Source organism: Sciurus carolinensis, chromosome 1 (assembly GCF_902686445.1).
Source record: "Sciurus carolinensis chromosome 1, mSciCar1.2, whole genome shotgun sequence".
Taxonomy (NCBI): domain Eukaryota; kingdom Metazoa; phylum Chordata; class Mammalia; order Rodentia; family Sciuridae; genus Sciurus; species Sciurus carolinensis.
In genome coordinates, this window is record NC_062213.1 from 198,307,526 (window position 1) to 198,318,410 (window position 10,885).

Genomic DNA, 10,885 nt, shown 5'->3' on the forward strand with positions numbered 1-10,885 from the left:
TTTTAATTGGCATATTTCACCTAGCAATATCCATTTACTGGCAAATGCCATAGTTTCATTCTTCTTTATGGCTGAGTAATATTCCATTGTGCACATATACCACATTTTCTTTATCCATTCAACTGTGAAAGGGCATCCAACTTCCATAGTTCCACAGTTCCATAGCTTAGCTATTGTGACTTGAGCTGCTAAAAGCATTGATATGGCTGCCGTTGCTATAGTTTGCTGATTTTAAGTTCTTTGGATATATGCTGAGAAGTGGGATAACTGGGTCAAATGATGGAAAAACCTGCATTTCTGAATACAAAGACCAAGCAGTGAAGGCTAGCATACTTTTGTTATATTTACAAAAGAAATTTCTCAAATGATATTGGAAAAATTGGATATCCAGGAACCCACACAATGATTTATAGGCTTGATGGGGTTTCATTTTTGTAAAAGTTTATGAAAACCATTATATTGAAATTGTGAAAGATTTGAATGTCCCAAGTAAGCCTTCACTTAGATAAATAACTGCGTTTTTCTTACAGTTTGTTGTGCTTGGGGTTCATTGAGTTGCTTGGATCCCTGGGGCTTTAATTTTCATTAAGTTTGGGGAAATTTTGAGGTCTCCAATTGCACATGCATTAGGCCACTTGATTTGATCCAGAATTCAATGATACTTTCTTCTCTCTGCCCTCTCTTTGTCACCCCCTGACTCTTGGTAGCTTCTATTACTGTGTTTTAGTTGTAGATGGACACAATACCTTTATTTATTTATTTTTACATGGTGCTGAGGATGGAACCCAGTGCCTCACACGTGCTAGGCAAGCTCTCTACCACTGAGCCCCAGCCCCAGCCCCTATTACTGTGTTTTTCAAGCTTACTTTTTTTTTTCCTTGTGTATGCTGGGGTCTGTTCTGGGACCTCACACATGCTAGGCAAGAGCTCTATTTCTGAGCCACATCTTAGTCAATATTACTAATTTTCGTTTGGTTTTCTTCTGTGTTTTTTTTTTTTTTTTTTTTTTTTTTTTTGTCTTGTTTTGTTTTTCCTTTTGGTGGTGGGGTTGAACAGGGACTTGCACATGCGAAGCACAGACTCTACTGATTCCCAGCGCAAATGTACAAATTTTTTTTGGCGGTGTCTTTTTTTTTGTTGTTGTTTGTTTTTTAGTTGTAGATGGACATGATACCTTATTTTATTTGTATGTGGTGCTGAGGATCAAATCCAGTGCCTCACACACACCACTGAGCCACAACCCCAGCTCCACCGGCAGTGTTTAATCTACCTTTACTCCTATCCCTTGTGGTTTTAATTTCAGACATTATAGTTTTCATCTCTAGAAGTTTAAATTTTATCTCCCATGTCTCTAACATTTGGAACTTGTGGAATATAGTTGTGGTAATCTTCAATGTCATTGATGCTAATTCCAACATCTGTGTCACTTCTGGGTCTTTCGTTTTGTTTTGTTTTTGTTTTTTGGTACCAGGAATTGAACTCAGGGATGCAGAACCTATGAACCACATCTCCGGTCCTTTTTTATATTTTATTTTGAGACAGGGCCTTGCTAAATGGCTGAGGCTGGCTTTAAACCTGTGACTCTCCTGCCTCAGCCTCCTGAGCTGCTGGAATTCCAAGCATGTGCCACCAAACCCAGGGAGTTCTGGGTTGGTTTTAATGAATTGCTTTGTCTCTGTACCATGGTTCTTATTTTAGCTCTTTTCTTACCTGGTCATTTTTTTTTTAGCTGCCAGATATTGTGAATTTTGAGTTGTTTGGTTCTGGGTATTTTTGTATTCCCATAGATCTTCTTGAGTCTTGTTCTAGGATGCCATTAAGTTACTAGGAAAATTTTTGGTTCTTTTGAGTCTTTCTTTTAAGGGTTGTTAGGCAGAACCAAAGCAATCCAAATTATTTTCCTGAGGAAGACGTTCATAAGTACTTTTCCCAATGCCCCATAAATGATGGGATTTTTCCAGTCCAGCGGGTAGTAATAGGTGTGATCACCAGACACCCTTCCCTCTAATCCTATTACACGGTTCTCCTCCTCTTCCTCCTCCTCCTCCTCCTCCTCCTCCTTTTTTTACATGGTTTTTCTTCTTCTTTTTTGCAGTGCTGGGATTGATCCCAGGGCTTCGTGCATGCCAAGCTCTCAATTTACCACTGAGCTACATCCACGTAGCTCTTTCCCAAAGCCTCAGGTAGCTTGCTTGCTTGCTTCCTTCCTCTCTTTCTTTTCTTCCTCAGGATCTTGCCATGTTGTCCAGGCAGTCCTTGAACCCCAAGGCCCAAGGGATCCTCCTGCCTCGGACTCCTGAGTAGCTGGGATTGCAGGTGTGCACCACCACGCCTGCCCAGGTAGTCTGCTGAATTCTAGAAGTGTGCCCTCTACTGGCCTGGGTGCTGCTGTCCTGGCCCCCTCCTCTCTGGTGCTCTAGCTGCCTCAGTCCCCAGGACTCTCGGCTCTGCTCAGCTCAGGGATTCCACTGACTGTCTCGGTTTTCCTTCTGTGCACGGTAGCTGGTAACTCTCAAGGCAGTGAACTGGGACAATAATAGCACTCATCTTATATGTTGTCCATTTTTCAAAGATTACTCTCCTTTGGGCCCGATGTGCAGTGGGTCTTAAAAACTTTTTTATTCTTCTTTCCTGTTTTGGTCCATCTTTGGGTTGTTCTAGGTAGAAAAGCAAATAAAGTCTCTTTCTTTGTCTCTATTGCTGGAAGTAGAAGTCCAAATAGCTTGCCCATCTGAAACACTTTGACCACCGCAGATCATTGCATATTAAAATTTCTTTTTTGTTTAGTGTCTCTTTATTTTATTTACTTATTTATGTTTTTGGTTCCGGGGATGGAATCCAGGGCCTCACATGCTAGACAAGTATTCTACCACTAAGCTACATGGCCAGTCTGTTTTTTATTTTGTTTTGAGACAGGATCTTGGTCAGCCACCCAGGCTGACCTCTAACTTGAGATTCTCCTGCCTCAGCCTCCTGAGTAGCTGGGATTGTAGGTGTGCACCACTGCACCAGGCTGAAACTTTAAAAATTAGATTATATACTGTCGAATTTATCACCAGTTCCTTCCAGGGGAAGAAAGCTGTTATCCTGCTTTCTACCCCTGACAGACATAACCAATGCCTGGCACTTGGCTCATGCCCAGTGAAAGCTGGAGTAGATGGATAAACTATTTTGAGCAAACAGCTGTTGATGAGCTTATGGTGTTTTCTTCCAACATTTGCTGATGGGCTTTTGCAATTTTCTTATTGCCTGCCAGCAGAAAAATGGAAGCCAGGCAAAATGGAAATTTCTGAGACTTGTTATTCATGTTTGTAATTATCCACAAAAATGTACCCTTTAAGGGCTGGGGCTGTAGCTCAGGGGTAGAGCATTTGCCCACCATGTGCAAAGTCCTGGATCTGACCCCAGCACCACAAAAAAACCCGATCCAATCAAAAACTGCTTCATTTTATCCTGGTGCTGTGGCGGCTACTCTGGATGCTGAGGCAGGTGGATTGCTTGAGCCCAGAAGTTCAAGGTCAGACAGGGCAACATAGCAAGACAGGTCAACAAAAAGAGCTTCAAAACAATTTTGAGAGTAGCTCTGGGAATGGTGGTCACACAAAGGTTCCTTTTGTCCCCTTCTTAGTTATTCAGCAGGTGATGAGATTCATTTTCTACCAATCGCTCTGACCTAAACCGAACAGGCAAACCATCTCCAGTTGTCCTGGTACAATGACATCATTGGCTTGGCGTTTCAATGTCTTATCAAATATAAATATTTTATAGGGTAATCAGAAGAGAAATGGAAAAGAACCAAAGTAACGCCATTTTGTTCTGACCCAGCTCCATTGTATGCTTGCTAGTAATGTTTTCCTTTCAGTCTCTTGAAGCTGTATCTATGTTGACAGTACAGTAAGACCTTCCCATGTCCCTGACGGTGGCCCTGATGTGTAACAAAAATACTCAGAAATGTATCATCAAAACAATTCTCTCATGTAATCAAAAATCTGTTTCAACAAGGCCTTTTCTGACCTACATGTGCCTCAATTGTCCTTGTGGTTTTTGTGAATTTTCCCTTTATAAACTCTTGTACTTTCAAAATTCAGGTGCTGGGAGTTCTTTGAGGAGTTAGCCTGTTCCCAGTCACTGCTTGCCTGACATGCTCACTAAAGGACCTTTTTCTCCTTTCAATTTGGCTCAAAATGCATGGTGGTTTGTAATTCTCGCACACTCCATAACAGGAAGTACAAATGAAAGTATGTCAAGTGTCAAATTCAGGAAGAAATTGAGATGTAGAAAGCAAGCCATAAAAGAGAACAAGTATTTTATGGTGCCATTGATTTTATTATACCACAGGAAACATTGTATCATACATGCTTTATTTGTGGAAGATCTCTATCTATACTGCAAGCATTCTGAACCTCCAAGCATATACAGTGATGTTTTTCTGGTTTTAATTGCTAGCACACATTGGCTTACAGATGCATTTTTGTCTAAAACACATTTTCCCCTGTGTCCCTAAGCTTTGTGCTACTTTAGAACCTCAGCTTTAAGTCACAGTCCCTTTGGTCATCAATTATTGAGTATTCAGTCTTACTAATAACTTGAGTCAGATCTATTTAGCCAGAATATATAGGTTAAAATGAATAATCATCCCTTGCGTTTGTCTAATGCCTTTCTCTCTAAGGATCAGGTTGATGGTGACCGTATGTCACCACTGGGCAGACAGGAAGGATAAGGTAGCAGTTTTCACCTTGCAGAGAAGAGTCAGTGTGGTGGTGCCTGCCTGTAATCTCAGCCACATGGAAGGCTGAGGCAGGAGGATCCCAAGTTTGAGGCCAGCTTCAGCAACTTATTGAGACCATGTCTTAAAAATAAAAAAATGGAGGGCTGGAGTTGTGGCTGTGATAGGGCACTTGCTTGGCATGTGTGAGACTCTGGGTTCGATACTCAGCACCACATATAAATAAATAAAAGACCCGTTGACAACTAAAAAAAAATTTAAAAATGGCAAGGGTTGGGGTTGCAGTGCAGTGATAGAGCACACCCGGATCTGCTCCCCAGTACTAAGAGGGGGAGTGGTACAAGCAGCAACTGAGGTCCTTACCCTGGCAGAGCGCCATCCAAAACAAACGCATCTGAGGCTGGCTGGAGCTTGTGAAAAATCTCCATGTTTTCTTCAAGAAAACTTTAAGAGTAGGATGCAAGGGCGCACACCTGTAATCCCAGGGGCTTGGGAGGCTGGGGCAGGCAGGTGGCAAGTTCGAGGCAACCTGGGCAATGTAGAGAGACCCTATCTCAGAATAAAAAATAAAAAGTTTGCCAACAAAGCAATAAAACTTCTTTTTCCTTTAAAAAAATAAATAAATAAAAATAAAAGATAAAAAGGTCTGGGGATGTGGCTCAGTGGTTAAGCACCCCTGGGTTCAGTCCCTGGTACCAAAACAACAGCAACAAAATAATTAAGGAAGGAAGGGTAAGCCTAACTCCAGCACAAGCAATAAATAAACAAAATAAAATAAAGTAATAAAAATATTTTAAAAAGAAAACTAAGTGGTGCAAAGATTATATTAAGACAGACTGTTATGTAATAAAACTCTTGCGGTCTTGGGATGAAGTCAGATGACTCAGCTCTTTTTCCGGATGGTTTAGGCGGCGTGCAGCCTTATAGGGTCTCTCCTAAAGTTACTCTGTTAACAGAATCTCAGGTGTCAGTTGAAAGGGAGACACATTAGTTGTGTCACAGCTGTGATATGAACTGGAACTGTCATCTGACTGAGTGAGGGAGAGCTCTGTCCACGGCCTGAATGCTTTCCTCTGTTAGGTGACCAAGCAGCGGTTTCCCGGGCCCTCTCCTGGCCTGACTCTGAAATTGCACGTCAGTGATGCTTTCTCCCCTTCAGGGATGGGTATTTTCTTTAGATAAATCCATGTTCTCCCCTCCCCTTTCTCTTGCCCTTGGAGCTCTTTATTTTTATTTTATTTTTCTGATACTAGGGATAGAACCCAAGGGCACTTAACACAGACCCACATTCCTTAGCCCCTTTTTATTTTATTTTTTATTTTGAGACAGGGTCTTAGTTGCTGAGTCTGGCCTCTAACCTGGATCCTCCTGCCTCAGCCTCCTGAGCCACTGAGTTTACAGACACGCACCTGCAAATGAATGGCAGGAGGCCCATTTTACACTAGAGGAATAGAAAGGGCCAATTACTTAGTGTCTGAACAAAAGTTGTGAGATTAATCAGGTTTCAGATGTTCATGGGACAAACTGATCAGAGACTGAATAACCAATCACATGATCAAATAATACACGCTACTCTCTATATTAAAAATGGTATTGTTGGCGGTAACTCCACATGAGTATGTGAACTATACCATGAAATGTCGTTGAGTGTGTATCCTTATAGGCAAAGTAAACAGATTTGAATCCCAGGCCTCACAAATGCGAGGTAAGCTTCTACCACTGATTTATATCCCCAGTCCTTCTTTGAAATTTTTTTTTTTTAGCCAGGTGTGGTGGCACATACCTGTAATTCCAGTGACTCTGGAAGTTGAAATAGGAAGATCTCAGGTTCAAGGCCAGCCTTGGCAATTTAGCAAGACCCTGTCTCAAAATAAAAAATAAAAAAGGACTGGGGATGTAGTTCAGTGGTAAAGTGCCCTTGGGTCCAATTCCCAGTACCAGCACATGCATAAATAGATAGATAAATAAATAAGTAACTTTGAGACAAGGTCTCACTGAGTTTCCCAGGCCGGCCTCACACTTACGATCCTCCTACCTCAGCCTCTTGAGTCCTGGGGATTACCAGGTATGTGCTGTCGTGCCTGGCTGGATTTGGACTCACTTTGATGTGACAGATTCTTTGCTTGGTCAAACTTTATTCAGGTTTCTGAACCTTCTTTTGGGCCTATTTGTGTGTTTCCTTACAAAATAAAGTTTTAGCAAAGAACCCTACCAAGTCAGTTTAGTAAGAACTCCATACCATGGATATCTGATCATTCTCAGTGTCTGATCAATTCCTGCAGATGAACTCTGATCACCCCGGCCTGTCTTCAGCAACCTCCTTTTAGGTCAGGTGAGCCAGGATACTCTCTACCTTTGATGTTTCCTCTTGGTCATTTTCCATTGACTGGCCCCCACACTCTGCTCTTTGGCTATAGCCACTGGCTATGTTGTATTGATTGGAGCCCAATCTCTTCCCCTCTGGAGAACCCTGTTGCTACAGTCCCCATACCCATTACAGTCTTCCTTCTCTTGCTTTAGCAAATATGGTTGAATTTTTTTCTTTAACATATGAATGTATTCCAAGTGGTATGATGTGGTTCATCCCTTAAAGGTCTCCAGTGTGGCCATGTGAGAGGTGGTAGAAACTTTAAAACGTGAGGGTGTAGTGGGAGGTAATTAGGTCATTAGGGTCACCCTAGGAAGGGAATAATGTAGTTCTGATGGGACCCAGTTAGTTCCCAAGAGAGTAGATTGTTTTAAAAAGAGCAAGACTGGCTTCTGGCTTCTTGTCCTACCACTGTGATAGCATCCCTGGTAAAGCCCTCACAAAGGACCTGACCAATGGGGCTGCCCAAGCTTGGTCTCAATCTCCAAAACTACGAGCTAAGTAGACTTTCTTATAACTAGCCAGACTCAGGCATTTTTATATGGCAAGAAAAAATGGACTAATGCACTAAACTTGATCAAAAATATCTCTTTTTTGGCTAAGGGTGTAGCTCAGTGGTACAGCACTTGCATAGCAAGTTTAAGACCCTGTGTTCAGGGATACGTTGGTTAGTTTACTCCTTTCTGCCCGTGGACGCCGCCGAGAAAGCATCGTTGAAGTCTCTGTTCCTGCTGCCATCATGTCTAAATCAGAGTCCCCTAAAGAGCCCGAACAGCTACGGAAGCTATTCATCGGAGGGCTGAGCTTTGAAACAACTGATGAGAGTCTGAGAAGCCATTTTGAGCAATAGGGAACACTCACGGACTGTGTGGTAATGAGAGACCCAAACACCAAGCGCTCCAGGGGCTTTGGGTTTGTCACTTATGCCACTGTGGAGGAAGTGGATGCAGCCATGAATGCAAGACCTCACAAGGTGGATGGAAGAGTCGTGGAACCAAAGAGAGCTGTCTCAAGAGAAGATTCTCAAAGACCAGGGGCCCACTTAACTGTGAAAAAGATCTTTGTTGGTGGCATTAAAGAAGACACTGGGGCTGGGAAGATAGCTCAGTTGGTAGAGTGCTTGCCTTGCAAACACAAAGCCCTGGGTTCGATCCCCAGCACCGCAAAAAAAAAAAAAAAAAAAAAAAAAAAAGAAGACACTGAAGAACATCATCTACGAGATTATTTTGAACAGTATGGGAAAATTGAAGATATTGAAATCATGACTGACAGAGGCAGCGGAAAGAAGAGGGGCTTTGCTTTTGTAAGACCCTGTGTTCAATACCCCCAGGACCCCAAAAAGCAAAAAAAAAAAAAAAAAAAAATGCTCTTTTTACTTAGGGTCAGGAACAAAGAAGGCAAAGGTGAGTGTTGATATGACAGGGTGAGTGGGTGTTACAGAACGCACGCAGCGGGGCATCTTGCTAGAGATGCTGCGGGGTTATTTCTGACAAGTTCCAAGTGTGGCAGAACCTTGTGTCATTCGCCAGGTCAGAGGGAATCCACAGGGGCAGCCGAAGCCTGTGTAATGTTCCCCCAACTTGTGGCTGTCAGAGTCAAGTCATCGCCTCGGAGCTGTTCTCCACAGTTCTGGAAGATCTGTTCAACGGTGTGCTCGCTCACAATGTATTTACTACTTGATTTTCACGACTTATTGTCCTTGGAGGCTGATCAAAAGGCTGCAGCTGCTGGGTGCAGTTTGCACACCTGTAATCCCAGTGGCTGTGGAGGCCAAGGCCCTAAGCAACTCAGTGAGACCCTGACTCTAAATAAAATGCAAAATAGGCCTGGGGATGTGGCTCAGTAGTCCAGTGCCCCTGAGTCCAATCCCCAGTACCCCCCCTCCCAAAGCAAAAAACCAAAACCGCAGCTGATATAGGAACTAGGGTTTAGGAGAATGGTGCCTCCCCGCCCCACCTTTTTTCTGTCGTGGCACCTAAAGAAAATGATACAGGGCCTGGAGATGCAGCTGGGAGCTAGAGCGCTTGCCCACGATGCCCAGGGCCTTGGATTTGATCACCAGCACAGCTTAAACAAAGGAGAAATTCACAACCGTTGAATTTCACATTTTTCTTTCAACAAATGTACATTTGAAATATCAAGTGATAACATTAGTGGATTTTGAATCCAAACTCTTTCATGCTGAACATCTCAAATGATGACGAAGCGCTGATTTGAAGGCAGGTGCCTTCGAGGTTGATGCTCTCGGTTTTGTACCGATATTCACTGCTCCTAGCCAACTGGCATCTGTTCTGATTGATCAATGTCTGTGCCATCTCAAATGGCACCTGAAGATAGGAGGAGGGAATTCGTGCAGTAGGGAATGACGGAAACAAGTTAGAGTCGTGGTCATCTGATGCCTGGCACATAGTGGGCACTCAACAAATATTTGTGAGACGAATGAAAGAAAAATCAGAAGAAAATGGTACATTCAGGACAAACGATATGAAAGAGACAATAGAATCTGAGTGTTTGACAATAACAGAAATTGTTGAATTTGTTCTGGAAAATGGTCAGGAATGTTCTGGAAAATGCTTAAAGGCCTCTTGCAACAATGAACTCATTATTTACTACTATAGAACTTTGTCCTGGTCCTGCAGAGTGGAGGGTGGGGTGATGTGGGGTTCCATGTGTGACCTTTGCATAAAGGTTATGATTTAATGCAAACTCGGGCCATCCCATGTCAGTTGCTAGAGATTAAAAAAAAAAAAAAAACCACTGAATGGTTCACATAATTCCATTACAAATCACTGTTTTCCTTTCCCAGTGTATCTTTCTTCTCTTTAGAAATAAAGAGGCTAGCAGATTAGTGGCCTGTTGGTTCTGTGCCCTTCCCTACAGCTGGTCCGAAGTCCTTTTCCATTTATTTATTTATTTGTCTGTGTGTGTGTGTGCGCGTGCGTGTGTGTCACTGGGGATCAAACCCAAGACTTTGTGAAAACTAGGCATATCCTCTATTGTTGAGCTATACCCCCAGCCCTCCTTTTAAAAAACAAAGTTAGCCAGGCATGGTGGCACATGCCTGTAATCCCAGCAACTTCCTAGTCTGAGGCAGGAGAATTGCAAACTCAAGGCAGGCCTCAGCAACTTAACAAGACTATGCCTCAAAATAAAAAACTAGGGGCTGGGGATATAGCTCAGTTGGTAAAGTGCTTGCCTTGCAAGCATAAGGCTGTGGGTTCGATTCCCAGCACATACACAAAGAAAACTAAAAAATCAAAAGGGCCTGGGGCTGTAATTTAGTAATAGAGTGCCCTATGTGCAATTCCCGGGAAAAAAAACTTTAAAATTAGACTCTGCTTCCTGGGGGAAATTAAAAATTAGATTCTGCTTCCTGAGAACTCCACTTTTTTTCTTTTTTTCTTGGTACTGGGGATTAAACCCAGGTGTGTTCTACCACTGAGCCACATTCCCAGCTCTTCTTATTTTTTTTACTTTTGAGACAGGGTCTTGCTAAATTGTTGAGGCTGGACTTGAACTTGGATCTTCCTACCTTGACCTCCCTAGTCCCTGGGATTACAGTTCAACATCCCACACTCAGCTCAAACATTCCTTGATACATTATTATTTAAAAAAAATTTTTTTTGTTATTGTAGATGAACAGAATGCCTTTATTTTACTTGTTTATTTTTATGTGGTGGTAAGGATTGAACCCAGTGCCTCACACATGCTACCCAAGTGCTTGCCACTGAGCTACAGTCTCAGCCCTTAATACATTATTTTTTTAAATGCATTCTCATTTCCATTGTTTA